At 37.0% G+C, this 12,311-nt stretch overlaps 1 pseudogene across 1 annotated transcript; it reads right to left on the bottom strand.

Annotated features, from left to right (window-relative positions):
• Window positions 1-1,302: 1,302 nt before the first annotated feature.
• On the bottom strand, window positions 1,303-5,101 carry LOC149028393 (PRA1 family protein F2 pseudogene; annotated as a pseudogene). The gene is made up of 2 exons (XR_016170119.1): window positions 4,920-5,101; window positions 1,303-4,794 (listed from the first exon to the last, which is right to left on the bottom strand). The product of XR_016170119.1 is annotated as a PRA1 family protein F2 pseudogene (transcript).
• Between the last annotated feature and the right edge of the window lie 7,210 nt (window positions 5,102-12,311).

The following is a 12,311-nucleotide window of genomic DNA, read 5'->3' on the forward strand; positions in this document are numbered from 1 at the left end:
AGGCCTAAATCATTCGGACATAGTTGGAATGATTAACCGACGAATCTATTACAAAATCCCTTCATAATTTAACTTGTTTCCATAAATTATTTCATGTATATACTCTTTTCTAACCACATTTGGCATATTGACTTTTGAGAACTAGATCACTAGAATATAGTTGGTAGATTGCTTATTAATCTTGAAGATGTTGCTATAAAATGTTTTCCTATTTATAAATTATTCTATGTAGATTCTCTTCCTAATTACATTTAGCACATTAACTTTTGAGTCTTGAATCATTGAGATAAAATTGGTAAGAAGATTGTGATAGAATCGCAATAGAAATCGTCATAAAGTGCAGAAATAACATAAAAATAAAAAGATTTTTCCAATATATCGCGATATCTCGGCGATATTATGCAAAGTTCGTTTCGCCCCCTGGAATCGTTTCGCCCAATTTTGGCGAAAACCGAATTTCGCTGAAAAATAGTTCCTTGGTTTTATCCCAATAATAGTTTATTCCAACCGCACCCCAGCTGGTAAGATCACTTGACAAAAGCGCTCCCATGGAAAATTAAGGATTCTGTTTTGCTTGCTTTGTGAAGGAGCCAGCAAACTCTTTGTATTTCATGTTTGCTTTGCAAAAACTGTGGATGGACTTTGAAACCCAGATGCTAGCCCCGGTAGTGGTAGTTCTTAAAACGTAGTCATTGGTAGAGTGCAAATTCTCTGCGTTAGGCAGGGTGTGCGTCTGTGCACCCAGCCACTGCATGCTTTTCCGTGTTATCCAAAATGATTGCTTGGTACCACAAGCAAGACCTCCAGTGGTTGGGCACACGGATGAACGCCCTGCCCGGACCGATGCAAGATTGGATCCATTATGGTATTTCTTCATGCAACGGCTATTGCTGACATTAATCTTCATGCTCATGAGAATATAGGACCTATCACTGGTCCCATTTCTCTCCCTACTTCTATTCCTTCAACTGTGCCGGTCCATCAGCTGCCACCTCCATCACTACCTCCACCAATCTTAAATTCTCTTCTGATAGTTGCAGCAGCTGAATTCACCCCATGGCCTCGCCAAAATCCAAACGGCTACAATCTCAACCTTCAACAGCACTCAGTGTTGATTGTAGTGGAAGACTTATCCCAACCTCAACCCTCCTCCGGGAAGCCACTCTCGTACTACTGGGGTGTTCAATCAGGTGGGTTGACCATACGTTATCAGGCAGCTAGTAGATAACCTAATTGGCCAATCCATTAATAACAACAACAACAACAACAAAAAGCCCTGTCCCTACTAAATGGGGTTGGGGGCTACATAGATTTCATGGGTTCAAATCAGAAGAAAATCAAATTCGTTTCATACATAAACTTCGGATATGATACAAGGCAAGATAATAGTGGAGCATTTCTATAGGGGATTAGAGGTAGGTGAAAGGAGCCAGGCGACCCCAAATAAATCTTCATTAAACATAAAAGCACAGTCGTTTCTAGGAGAAACGACAGCAGGACCTGCAACAAAAGCAGGTAGATTAATGGAAGAAAACATGAACAACAAAACCCCATTAGCAAGAAAATGAGCTTCATTGCCCATGATATGCATAGCCCAGTCCAAATGATCAAAAGAAGAATTGAAACAACAGACCAAAAAATTTGAAATGAGAGGAAAAAAGTGATATTTTCAAGCTGTATTACGTGAACCAGCATTAGACTTTCACTTGTGGCCTCTGCCTCCATAGAAGCATCACAAAATTTGAGTCATAATAACGTCAGGCCACAGAGAGACGCGTAATGATTATGAAGTTCGGAAGCACTGAGCACAATGGAAGAGCCCATGATATGAATTTCCTATTTAAGGAATTTCAAAACTACTAGTCAAACCAAAATAACAGCAATACTAGAGAAACAGTTACTATCACAAGTTATGTAGAATAAACGAACAATACGCCCCGATTGGAAGCAAGAAAAATATGATGAAAATTAACTCTTTCATGGTCATATATTTCATACAATAAGGGTCTTGAACAATAGACAGTAGACCACAGTTGTAGCTGAGGTCAATGTATCAAAACAGCCTCTCAGCAAAAATTCTCCTGAGACAAAGAAGGATTAATGTAGCCTATATGAAGAGACTAGATAAAAGGGTAATTGAGCCAAAGAGTTGGATGAGTTTAAACCCTAGCATGCCAAGAATAGAAGTAACGAACAGGGAGTAGACAAAGTAATGGATAAAGTTAAAAAGAATAATGTAGAGGGTCTCAAAAGACTTGCAAACAGGATCACATCCATCAAATTTGTGTTCAAGAAAGAGGTAGACAGTATCATCAATGTTTATGTTCCCCAACTAGGATTTCATAGAAGCATTAAGTTACAATTCTGGGAATTTGGATGGATTAGTGTGAGATATTAGTCAAGGACAAACGATTATAAATAGGAGGCAATCTGAACATTCATTTGGAGAGAAATATAAAGGATATAAAAGTATAATGGTGAGAAGAATTAGGAGGATACCTAGTAGGATCAAGCAATAGAAGGAGTTGTCAGAAACACCGGTGGTGGAGGAGTGAACCATACAACAAACTTTCAGTACAATGCATTGTAGTAGTCATGAAAAACTACAGAATGGAAATGCAATCTAAAATGTATAAAATGCAAGTTTCAACTCATGTTGCTGGTGCTACAGAAGACCATAGTTCATCCTCCACTAGATTTCAATTTAAGCCAGAAAGGCTAGTTCTTCAGCCACTAGGTTCAGATTTGCTAACAGTAGTATAAAGTCTTGCAATAGAAGCAAATGACATTATCTACAGAGGTGCTCACAATTGTATACAAGGATGTCATGTGCAACTGATACACTTAAATGTACATTACATATATTTTTTCCACATCCTAGATCTATAATTTTATCCTAACCCTCAAGGAAAAATTAAAAATAGCCACAGGATGATGTATCCATACAGTAAGCACAACCATAGAGAATGGAACCCACAAGAAGATGTTTCAGCAGTTGCTGACACTAAAAGAGAGAGACTTAGGTAACTGAACTATGGTCCTATTGCAGTATCAGATCTTGCCCAGTTGATGAAATTCAATTCATCAGTAATTGAAACCTCTACCATCAACAAGAATCAGCAAGAATGCTTGATTGAGATCAAAGAATAGGGCAACTGGATGCAAAGAGAAGCATGAGGTCAGAACCTCAACAAAACTGGCATTGTGTTTTGACCAGACAATGTTTACTTCAGGTGATGATACAGAGGAGGAGGATCAACAAAGTAATGTTGTTTAGCCCCATTGAATTAAGATCCAAAACTATGTCATATGATCAATCTGAATCAAATGCACATTAGAGATGATTATTCGTTTTTTCCCCCTTTTTCTTCTACTTCTCTTTCCATTTTGGAGGCAGGCTGTTTTTCATTTAATACCTTAAGGAATAATATTCAATGAACAATTGTTTGAATGGAAACACGATAACCCCACGATGATCAACAAAGAACAAAACAGAGGTCTGACTTCAACATGGTTGCAACTAAAATCAATGAATCAGAGAGGATTTGTGTGGCCAAACGCATCAAGTTGGGAGACGTAATCAGGTTGAGTCCAGCATATATAGTGTATTAAGATAAATCTTCAGAAAATTTCTAGTTTTCCACTTATATCAGTACAAAAAATTCCAACAAAACAACATAAACCTAGAAGTAACTAAGATTTTCAATTCACAAGACAGAAGACTGCCAGTTTCTCTGTAGATTACTGAATCGATGTCAACTTGAAGTTTAGCAATTACAAAAAGATTCAAAAGACCACGTCAAAAGCCCAAAATCGCCTGGGAGAAAAAAGAAAGAGCAAATACAAGATAAAAATAAAACGCAATCTGACCTGCTATACAGGAAGCTAGACTTTGAACAATTACAATCAATTCCTCCAAGATGTAGCTTCTGATACTAAAATAAAAAAAAAGAAAGGCACGCCATAATCCCTCGAATTTGCGCCGCCCAAACCCTCTACGCCGATCGAAAATCGAAACTCCATGGCGCTTGGTACTTGCTCAAATCACAATTCCGATTAACCCATCACCAAACGACATCCAAATCACCAATGAACACCACAAAGGATCAGTCATCCGACTCAGACACGGCCGTAACTCGGTCTCATCGGCATAGGACTTCCAACAACAGGAAGCAATCCTCCATCGGCGACTTCTTGCTCGTCGAGGAACTGATCCTCGGTGATTCTGAAGGCAGCATGCAGAGCAACCACCACAGTTCCAATAATTAGCGAAACCAAGACATTCAATCCGACGTGGGTCAGAACCAGGGCAACAACCGTAACCAAACTCAATACAACAAGAACCACACGATCGTCCAAAGTCCGGTTGAATATCACCAAGGGCTCATCACGGAAGAAGTAAAGATAGAACCACCCGATAAACACAATCAAGAAGACAATCATAGAAATGGGATGCCAAAGAAGACTCAAGAAAAGTATCAACAACATGACGAAGGCGTAATTGATACGGAAGTAATAGACGTTCCGTCTTATACGGGCCATAGCTTCGCCATAGGAATACGGTCGAGCAAAAGCAGATAGATCTACGAGGTCTCTCCATGGACGCCTTCCAGCTATGATTGATCTTCCTCTTTCCTTTGCCCGAGAAACGAAATTGGGGAGGGTTGTCCAGAAGAAGACGAGGTAGGGATCGAGTGCGAAGTCGAGACTCCAGGAGACGGGATAGTGCCGTAACCAGTGTGCGTGATCTTCGACATTTGGAGAAGAAACCGAAACCCTAATTTTCAGCGGTAGCTACAAAGAGCAAACCAGAGAAGTATAATATAATCCCTTATATTAAAAAGCTTGAAAAGAGTCTGAGATTCACTCACGGGATTCTACTGATTACTAGCGAAAATGTGAAAATGTGAGGCGCTTACGTGGAATCAGCAGTTGGGAGTCATGGCAACACGAGAGTATACGGCGGGAAAGGGATGAACAAGGAAATGATGCGTTCCACGTTCCACCTTCCACGAGACGCAGGCTGGCAGCAAAGGAGAAAGTTGAAAGGTAAATTTGTTCGAGTTCGCGACTTCGCGTAAGTCACTTTAGGCGCGCCTTTGCCTACATCTAAGGCGGCGAGACTGCGCCCAGCCAAAGAAAAAGGAAAACAATTGATTGCAGCGTCTTTTAAATTAGGGTCTATAATCATTGGAAAAAAATTCGAAGAAAACTTAAGTTTCGACCAGGTGAAAATGAAAAACCTAAGTGAGAAACTGAAACTGAGAAATTCGAAAAAACTTAGAATTTTTTCCTGTAAGTTTCAATAGGTTTTAAGGAGTATTTTAGGGTGAGACTATGCATTTAAGCTAATTAGAGTATAAAAAACACGATGACGGTATTTTGCTAAAAAATTAATATAGATATGTCATTTAATGTACATAATATTAATGTAGAGTTATCCAAGAAGTACACTATAAACTTAACTACTTAAGTACATAACATTTAATATATAATTTCTAACTTCAAAACATCAAATACAAAATAATTGACAATAAAAAGAAAGTACAATTTAGTTCCAAGAGTGGATCTATCTTGTGAGCTGAGTAGTACTATGCCTATAACATCCTCTCCTCCAACCAACGAACATAAACATCCCATGATATTTTATGCCTATGGTTGTCAAGGTAATCGACAATTGTAACTTTATAAGTTTGGTTATCAACATGCCTAAGATAACCAATATGAGAAATATGCAATTTGGATAGGGTAGTCCTGATGGATGGGGTATATGTCGTGGTATTTAGGGAAACATGAAAGAAACAAAAAAATTGAAAATTTGAGAAAACTACAAAACTTGTAGGGAAAAGTCCTAGGTTTCCACGAAAATTTTCAAGTTTCCACGAATTTTCCATGTTTTCCACGAAATTTGGGAATTTTTTTTTCTCATGAACCAACTAGTCTAGCTAGGTTGAACCAGGTTTCAACAAGTTTCGACAAAATTTCGCCGTTTCGATCAAAACTTGGAATTTTTTTTTGGGTCCCTTAGTTTTACGTTTCGAGGTTCCTAAAATGAGAGTTTTTTGTGGAAATTTCTTAAATTTCGACAGAATTTTGTTCTATGTCTATAATTCTTGAGTGCTTATTTAAGTAGGCTAAATTGCATTGCGCCTACTTTATACTTTTTGTAAACAAGTTATTCATCCTTCATAAGTAAAAGTGTTTGGTTGTTACATTTGTTGTTTAAATGACTCACATACCCTTCTAGGTGTAAAAAGATCAAAATACTTTTACATAAGTTTCTCTCTCATTTTGCTTCCTAAGTACCCATCTTCTTCTTATATCTCACCGCCACCAAACTCATTTGCTACAAGGGTAGCAACAAACCCGACGCCTCCGAGCTGCCAAAAGCACCCATTGGCTAGGCTTGGCCTTTTAACTAGTTTTGTACCTTTCGATGGAATCTCATCGTGAACTAACCTCTGTCGTCTCAAATCTAGTCGATATTTGTGGATTGAAAACCATATTTGACACTGGAAAACCTCAAATCTCCTCGTCATCCTCATTGGAATGATTGATAATTATGGTTGATGATGGAAGGCCATTGAAGAGGATGAAGAAGAGAGTCACCACAGACCTCAACGATTTCCTGACCTTCCCTACTAACTCCATAAACTAAGCCTTCGCCGGTATTTTGTGGCCAATCAAGGGAATTTTATCGGAACCTTTCCCCCATGATGAAGAAGGAAACCAAAATTTTCCTGCTCTGGAGGAGATTTCGATGTGGTCTTCTTCCAAAATGTGGTCTTCTGCCTGCCCACAAAAATTATATTTACCAACACATTATGAGAAAAAGGGTTATTTTAGTTTTAAACTAATAGATAAGTTGACCATGGGTAACTTGCAATTTTATAAAAAGTACAAAGTAGGTGCCGTGCAATTTAGCTCATTTAACGCCATTTGTTAATATAAGGATGAGAGAAATATTGGAGCAAGCATACATTATCCTTCCCTGATTGCTCAAAGAAAATTTCCCCTAAGGTGAGTATAGACTAGTGAGAATAGTTGGACCAAAGCCTAGAACCAAGCTTAATTTAAGTTATCCACTTTACATCTTGAAGCCAAAATTGTAGATTTGTAACCTAAGCCGTTGTCGTTAAATTCTAAATTTGGACCTAATCCTAACCCTAACTGACCATCATGAGTACAACTATAAATATGTCAAATGGATAGTAAAAATTAACCCCAAAAAAATTAAAAAAAAATAGTAAAAATTTCATATTGGATCTACATTAATATTCATTTAGGAGAAATTCCATTAAAAAAAATTACTTTTCACTTCCTGCTTTGATCTATATGAAATTCTATACGACGTCATCCGAATATATCAAATTATATTCGAATACGATAACACCAATATCTAAGCCAAGTCCAATTCATTCACATCCTTTCTTTAGGCAGCCAAAATATGTTTTTAACATATCATAGGTCATAAAAGGATATCAAAAGGACTCACTTTAATAATTATTTAGATCATATACATCATTTGCTCTTAAGGTAAGATACCTGAGTAGTTTTTGGCAATTTTTGCCCCCCATAGAAGGGGAAAAAAAAAAAAAAAAAAAAAAAAAAAAAAGAGGATGTTTAGAGTAAGGATTAGACTACGCTTTATGAATAACATTTTGACTTTTGAATACTTAATAGTTTTTCCCTACCATTCCCACTGGTGCATATTGATTCCATGAACCAGATCAAACTGGGTTTGAATGACCTTAGTTACTTTAATTTTTCCCCCCCCCTCATTTTTATTGACCATTTGGCATTTTGAGGATGTTGAATACTACGATGTATACTCTTTAGCCCTACCATTCCCACTGGATATTGATTCCATGCCAGATCATACGGGTTTGAATGACCTGTTCTAATTGCCTTCAATAGTAGATACGTATTACCGAGTTGCACATGGACTCGTCAATAACCGAATTAGCAATTTGAATTTGAATTTGAATTTGAATTTGAATTAATTCATCAAGAGTTCTACATCAAGAAAACTCAAGATGAAAAAATGATAAGGATAAGAATTATTTCGATTTCAAATTCAAGAGAGTTGTGTACCAACTATATTTTGTTGTGATAAGGATTCAATAAATTCAAATGTAAAATGAATCCTACATCTAGAGGCTAAAAAGTCTAGGACTCTCTATAAAAGTTCTATAAGAGGTATATCACCTCCATCAATAAACAAATGAGAGAACATATTAAACAGTGGACATAGGTCGTACACTGCATCCAAACCACTCTAATTCTGTGTTGTCTTCCTCATCTTCTTCGCTTCTAACTTCTTCTCAAATTCGAAACTTAACATAGCATCAGAGGCCCAAGTTTCACCCCCCACCCAATCCTTCCCTAACCTCAATACCTTCATCTCTATCAAGCTTAATGAGACAAATTTCTTGTGTGGAAATCACAACTTGTGCCTCTCTTGAAAAGCCATGGTTTGTATGGCTATGTGGATGGATCTAAACCATCTCCAGATCTAATGATCCCAGCTGCATCCAACAACACTGAACAAATCTCCACAATATGTTCCCAATCCTACATATGTTGAATGGAAGAAACAAGATCAACTTCTCATGTGCTGGCTCATAGCTTCCCTTACTGAGCTAGTTCATGCTCAAGTCGTTGGATGCAACATTGCTCGAGGAGTTTGGGAGCAACTATGTCATCTTTACTCGACAACATCTATAGCAAGCCTCATGCAACTTCATTTGCAACTCCAGAATATCAAAAGAGAAGGAGCTACAATTCATGAATATTTGTTGAAAATTAAGGCTATATCACATCAATTAGCAGCAACTGGCAGAAGGCTAAGTGATGAAGATCTTTGCCTACATGCACTTAATGGATTTGGTCCCGATTATGAGTCTTTTGTTACCTCTAACTCTACACGAAACTTTGAACTATGTGGTATGTTACTTACTCAAGAAATTTGCATGAAACATGCTTCAACTATTGAATCTTTTACTCATGTTGTAAATGTTGCAATGTCAAATATCTCCATTATTTAAATTGTTTGGAAAATAGCCTGAGTATAATTTGTTATGTGTTTTTGGGTTGGGTTACAACAATAAACATAGAGGTTACAAATGCTTGGATAGATCAACTGGATATATTATAATTTTGTGCCATGTAGGTTTTGATGAGAACCGCTTCTCATTCAATGAGAATAAGCCATCCCTTCCCTCATCTCAATCTCAGTTACCATCCCTTCTTGGACTACCTCCTATAATTCACCCAACACCTTTATCCTCATTCTCATCCCCCATCGAGTGTCCATCATAGTTCAACCTCAAATAGGTCACATAGTCCTTTAATGAGTGAAACACCTCCACCCTCTCTCTAGATAACTCTTCTCAATCAACTATAAATAATCCACACCAAACCCCAATTGAACTCCACTTGAAACGGTTCAAGCACAAACGCTACCCACAAAACCAGCCCAAATTCGAAAATTACCTATTGAACCAAGGAATACACATCCTATGATTATTAGAAATAAGGATGGTTCTCAAAAACCTAAACTTTTTTTGGCCAAAACCCCAACTTTGGACATGACTGAACATGAGCCAACCAACTTCATCACTATTAATAAATATCCCCATTGGAGAAAACCATGGATGCTGAGTTCACTGTGCTTCTTAAGAATGGTACTTGGTCTCTCATCCCAAATCCTAACACCAAAAACATCATTGGCTGCAAATGAGTCTTCCAAATAAATAAATAAAATAAAATAAAATAAAAAAAGCAGATGGATCATGGATCGATAGATTGCTATGAAGCAAGGTTGGTTGCAAAATGTTTTAACCAACAAGAAGAGTTGGATTATAATGAAACTTTCAGTCTAGTTATCAAACCAACAACCATACGGCTAGTATTGTCCATTGCAATTTCAAATTCTTGGCCCACTCGTCAAATTGATATTCATAATGCATCTTGCTTGGATTCTACAAGAAATTGGTTTCATGAAACAACCACCAAGGTTTGAGGATCCAAAATTGCATTGCTTAATTTATTGACTCAAAGAAACTCCAAGGGCCTGGTTTGACAGACTGAGAAACTTTCTACTAGAAATTGGTTTTCAATGTTCTAAAACTAACACGTCTTTGTTCATTCGTTCAGGGGCAATAAGAATAATTTATATACTCATATATGTTGATATACTTTTGATTGGCAATAATGATTCCATTCTTTTGCAATTTTTGGAACAACTTGGAGGTACATTGCAGTCAAGGACACGGAGCAACTACACTATTGTTTAGGGATGTTTGTCACTCGATTCTTTGATGGCCTCCATGTCAATCAAACTAGATACATTAAAGACCTCATTGCAAAGGCCAACATGGGTAATTGTAAACCGGTTCTCACTCCAATCTCCACCACAATAAATCTCAGCAAATACGAAGGACAACCAATGACAGATCCAACCTAAAACCGAAGCTTTGTTGGAGCCTTGCAATTTGCAACTTTAACTCGACCTAATATTAAGTAAGCAGTAAATAAAGTCTATCAGTTCATGCATATTCCCACAAAAGATCATTGGACTCTTGTCAAACAAATTCTCCGCTATCTTCAAGGCATAATAACTCATGGGCTTATTTTTCGCAAACACCCCACACTCACCCTCTCTGCATATTTTGATGCAGACTAGGCCGGGTGTCGAGATGATAGGAAATCTATAGGAGAGTATGCAATTTTTATGTGCCCAAATTTATTCTCTTGGAGTTCCAAGAAACAAGCATCAATGGCTTGATCTAGCACAAAATTCAAATATAGAGCTCTAGCTAATGCAAGCATCGAGTTGATTTGGATTCAATCCCTTCTTCAAGACTAGAGGAGTTTTTGCCATAAGCTCCAATCTTATACTGCGACAATGTCGGTGCAACATATCTCACTGCAAATCCGGTGTTCCATGCCAGGACAAAACATGTGGAAATTGTTTTTCATTTTGTGTGTGACAAAGTAGCCACCAAGAAGCTTGAAGTTCGATTTATCTCCACTAAGGACTAATTGGCTGGCATTTTTACAAAGCTTTTATCGCATCAATGGTTCAATACTCTTCTACACAACCTCAACGTTTGGTTACCTCCATTGAGATTGTTGGGGGAATTAGAGTACACCAGTTGCACATGGACTCCTCAGTAATCGAATCAATAATGTGAATTTGAATTCATCAAGAGTTTTACATCAAGAAAACTCAAGACAAAAAAAACATAAGAATTGTTTCGACCTCAACAATTGAATCAGTAATTTGATTTTGAATTTGAATTCATCAAGAGTTCTACATCAAGAAAACTCATGATGCGAAAAGGATAAGGATAAGAACTGTTTCGCATTTCAAATTCAAGAGAGTTGTGTACCGACCTTATCTTGTTGTGATAAGGATTCAATATATTTCAAATGTAAAACAAAGCCTGGATCTAGAGGCTGATAAATCTAGGACTCTTTGTAAAACTTCTATAAGAAGTATACCACCCTCATCAATAAACAACTGAGAGAACCCATTTAACAGTGGACATAGGTTGTACATTGCAGCTGACCACTCTAAATCTGTATTGTCTTCCTCATCTTCTTCTCTTCTAACTTCTTCTCAAATTCAAAACTTAACAACTATAGCCCATGATCAAAGATTAAAAATGCAAATTATACATATTCATCCATGTTAGTTATTCCTATATATTGCTATTATATATTTTTTTGATAAAACATATTTTGGACATTAAAATCATCATACTCAATGTTAAAGCAAGGCGAAAATCTCTCTAAGCCATTATGGCAAAGAGAATGCATACACAAAAATTATTCTCACGCCCTCATAATAAATGATCTTGCTCTTTTCCTAAATCTAGTGCCATTTTATTTCTGTCATTTGTGCCCCTGATTCCACTTACTAACTAAAGTATTCTATTTTGAACTTATTTTTCTAATTGAAAAAAGAACATTGCATGAATAATAACCCTTACATTTAACTACCATTAAAAAATAATAAAAGTTTCATTCATATTGATGATCATCCATACCCTCATTACACATGATCATGCAAGGGTCACTAGGCTACCATCCATTGCCTGCACATGAAAAGAGGATAAAGGGACCGAAAAACTATAGAAAAAAAATAAAAGGGAGATCAAAATTGAATGATATTGAGCTATGAAACACAATATCGAAAAAGAAAGAAAAACTGAAGGCTCCATATTCTGCTATTATTCTTGCTCAGCTAGTCTCAGGAACTCTTCCTTCTCTTATTTCATTTCATGTTTGCTTTTCTTCATTCT

Source organism: Hakea prostrata, chromosome 1, assembly GCF_041222555.1.
Source record: "Hakea prostrata isolate BN-2017 chromosome 1, UWA_Hpros_2, whole genome shotgun sequence".
Classification (NCBI taxonomy): Eukaryota; Viridiplantae; Streptophyta; class Magnoliopsida; order Proteales; family Proteaceae; genus Hakea; species Hakea prostrata.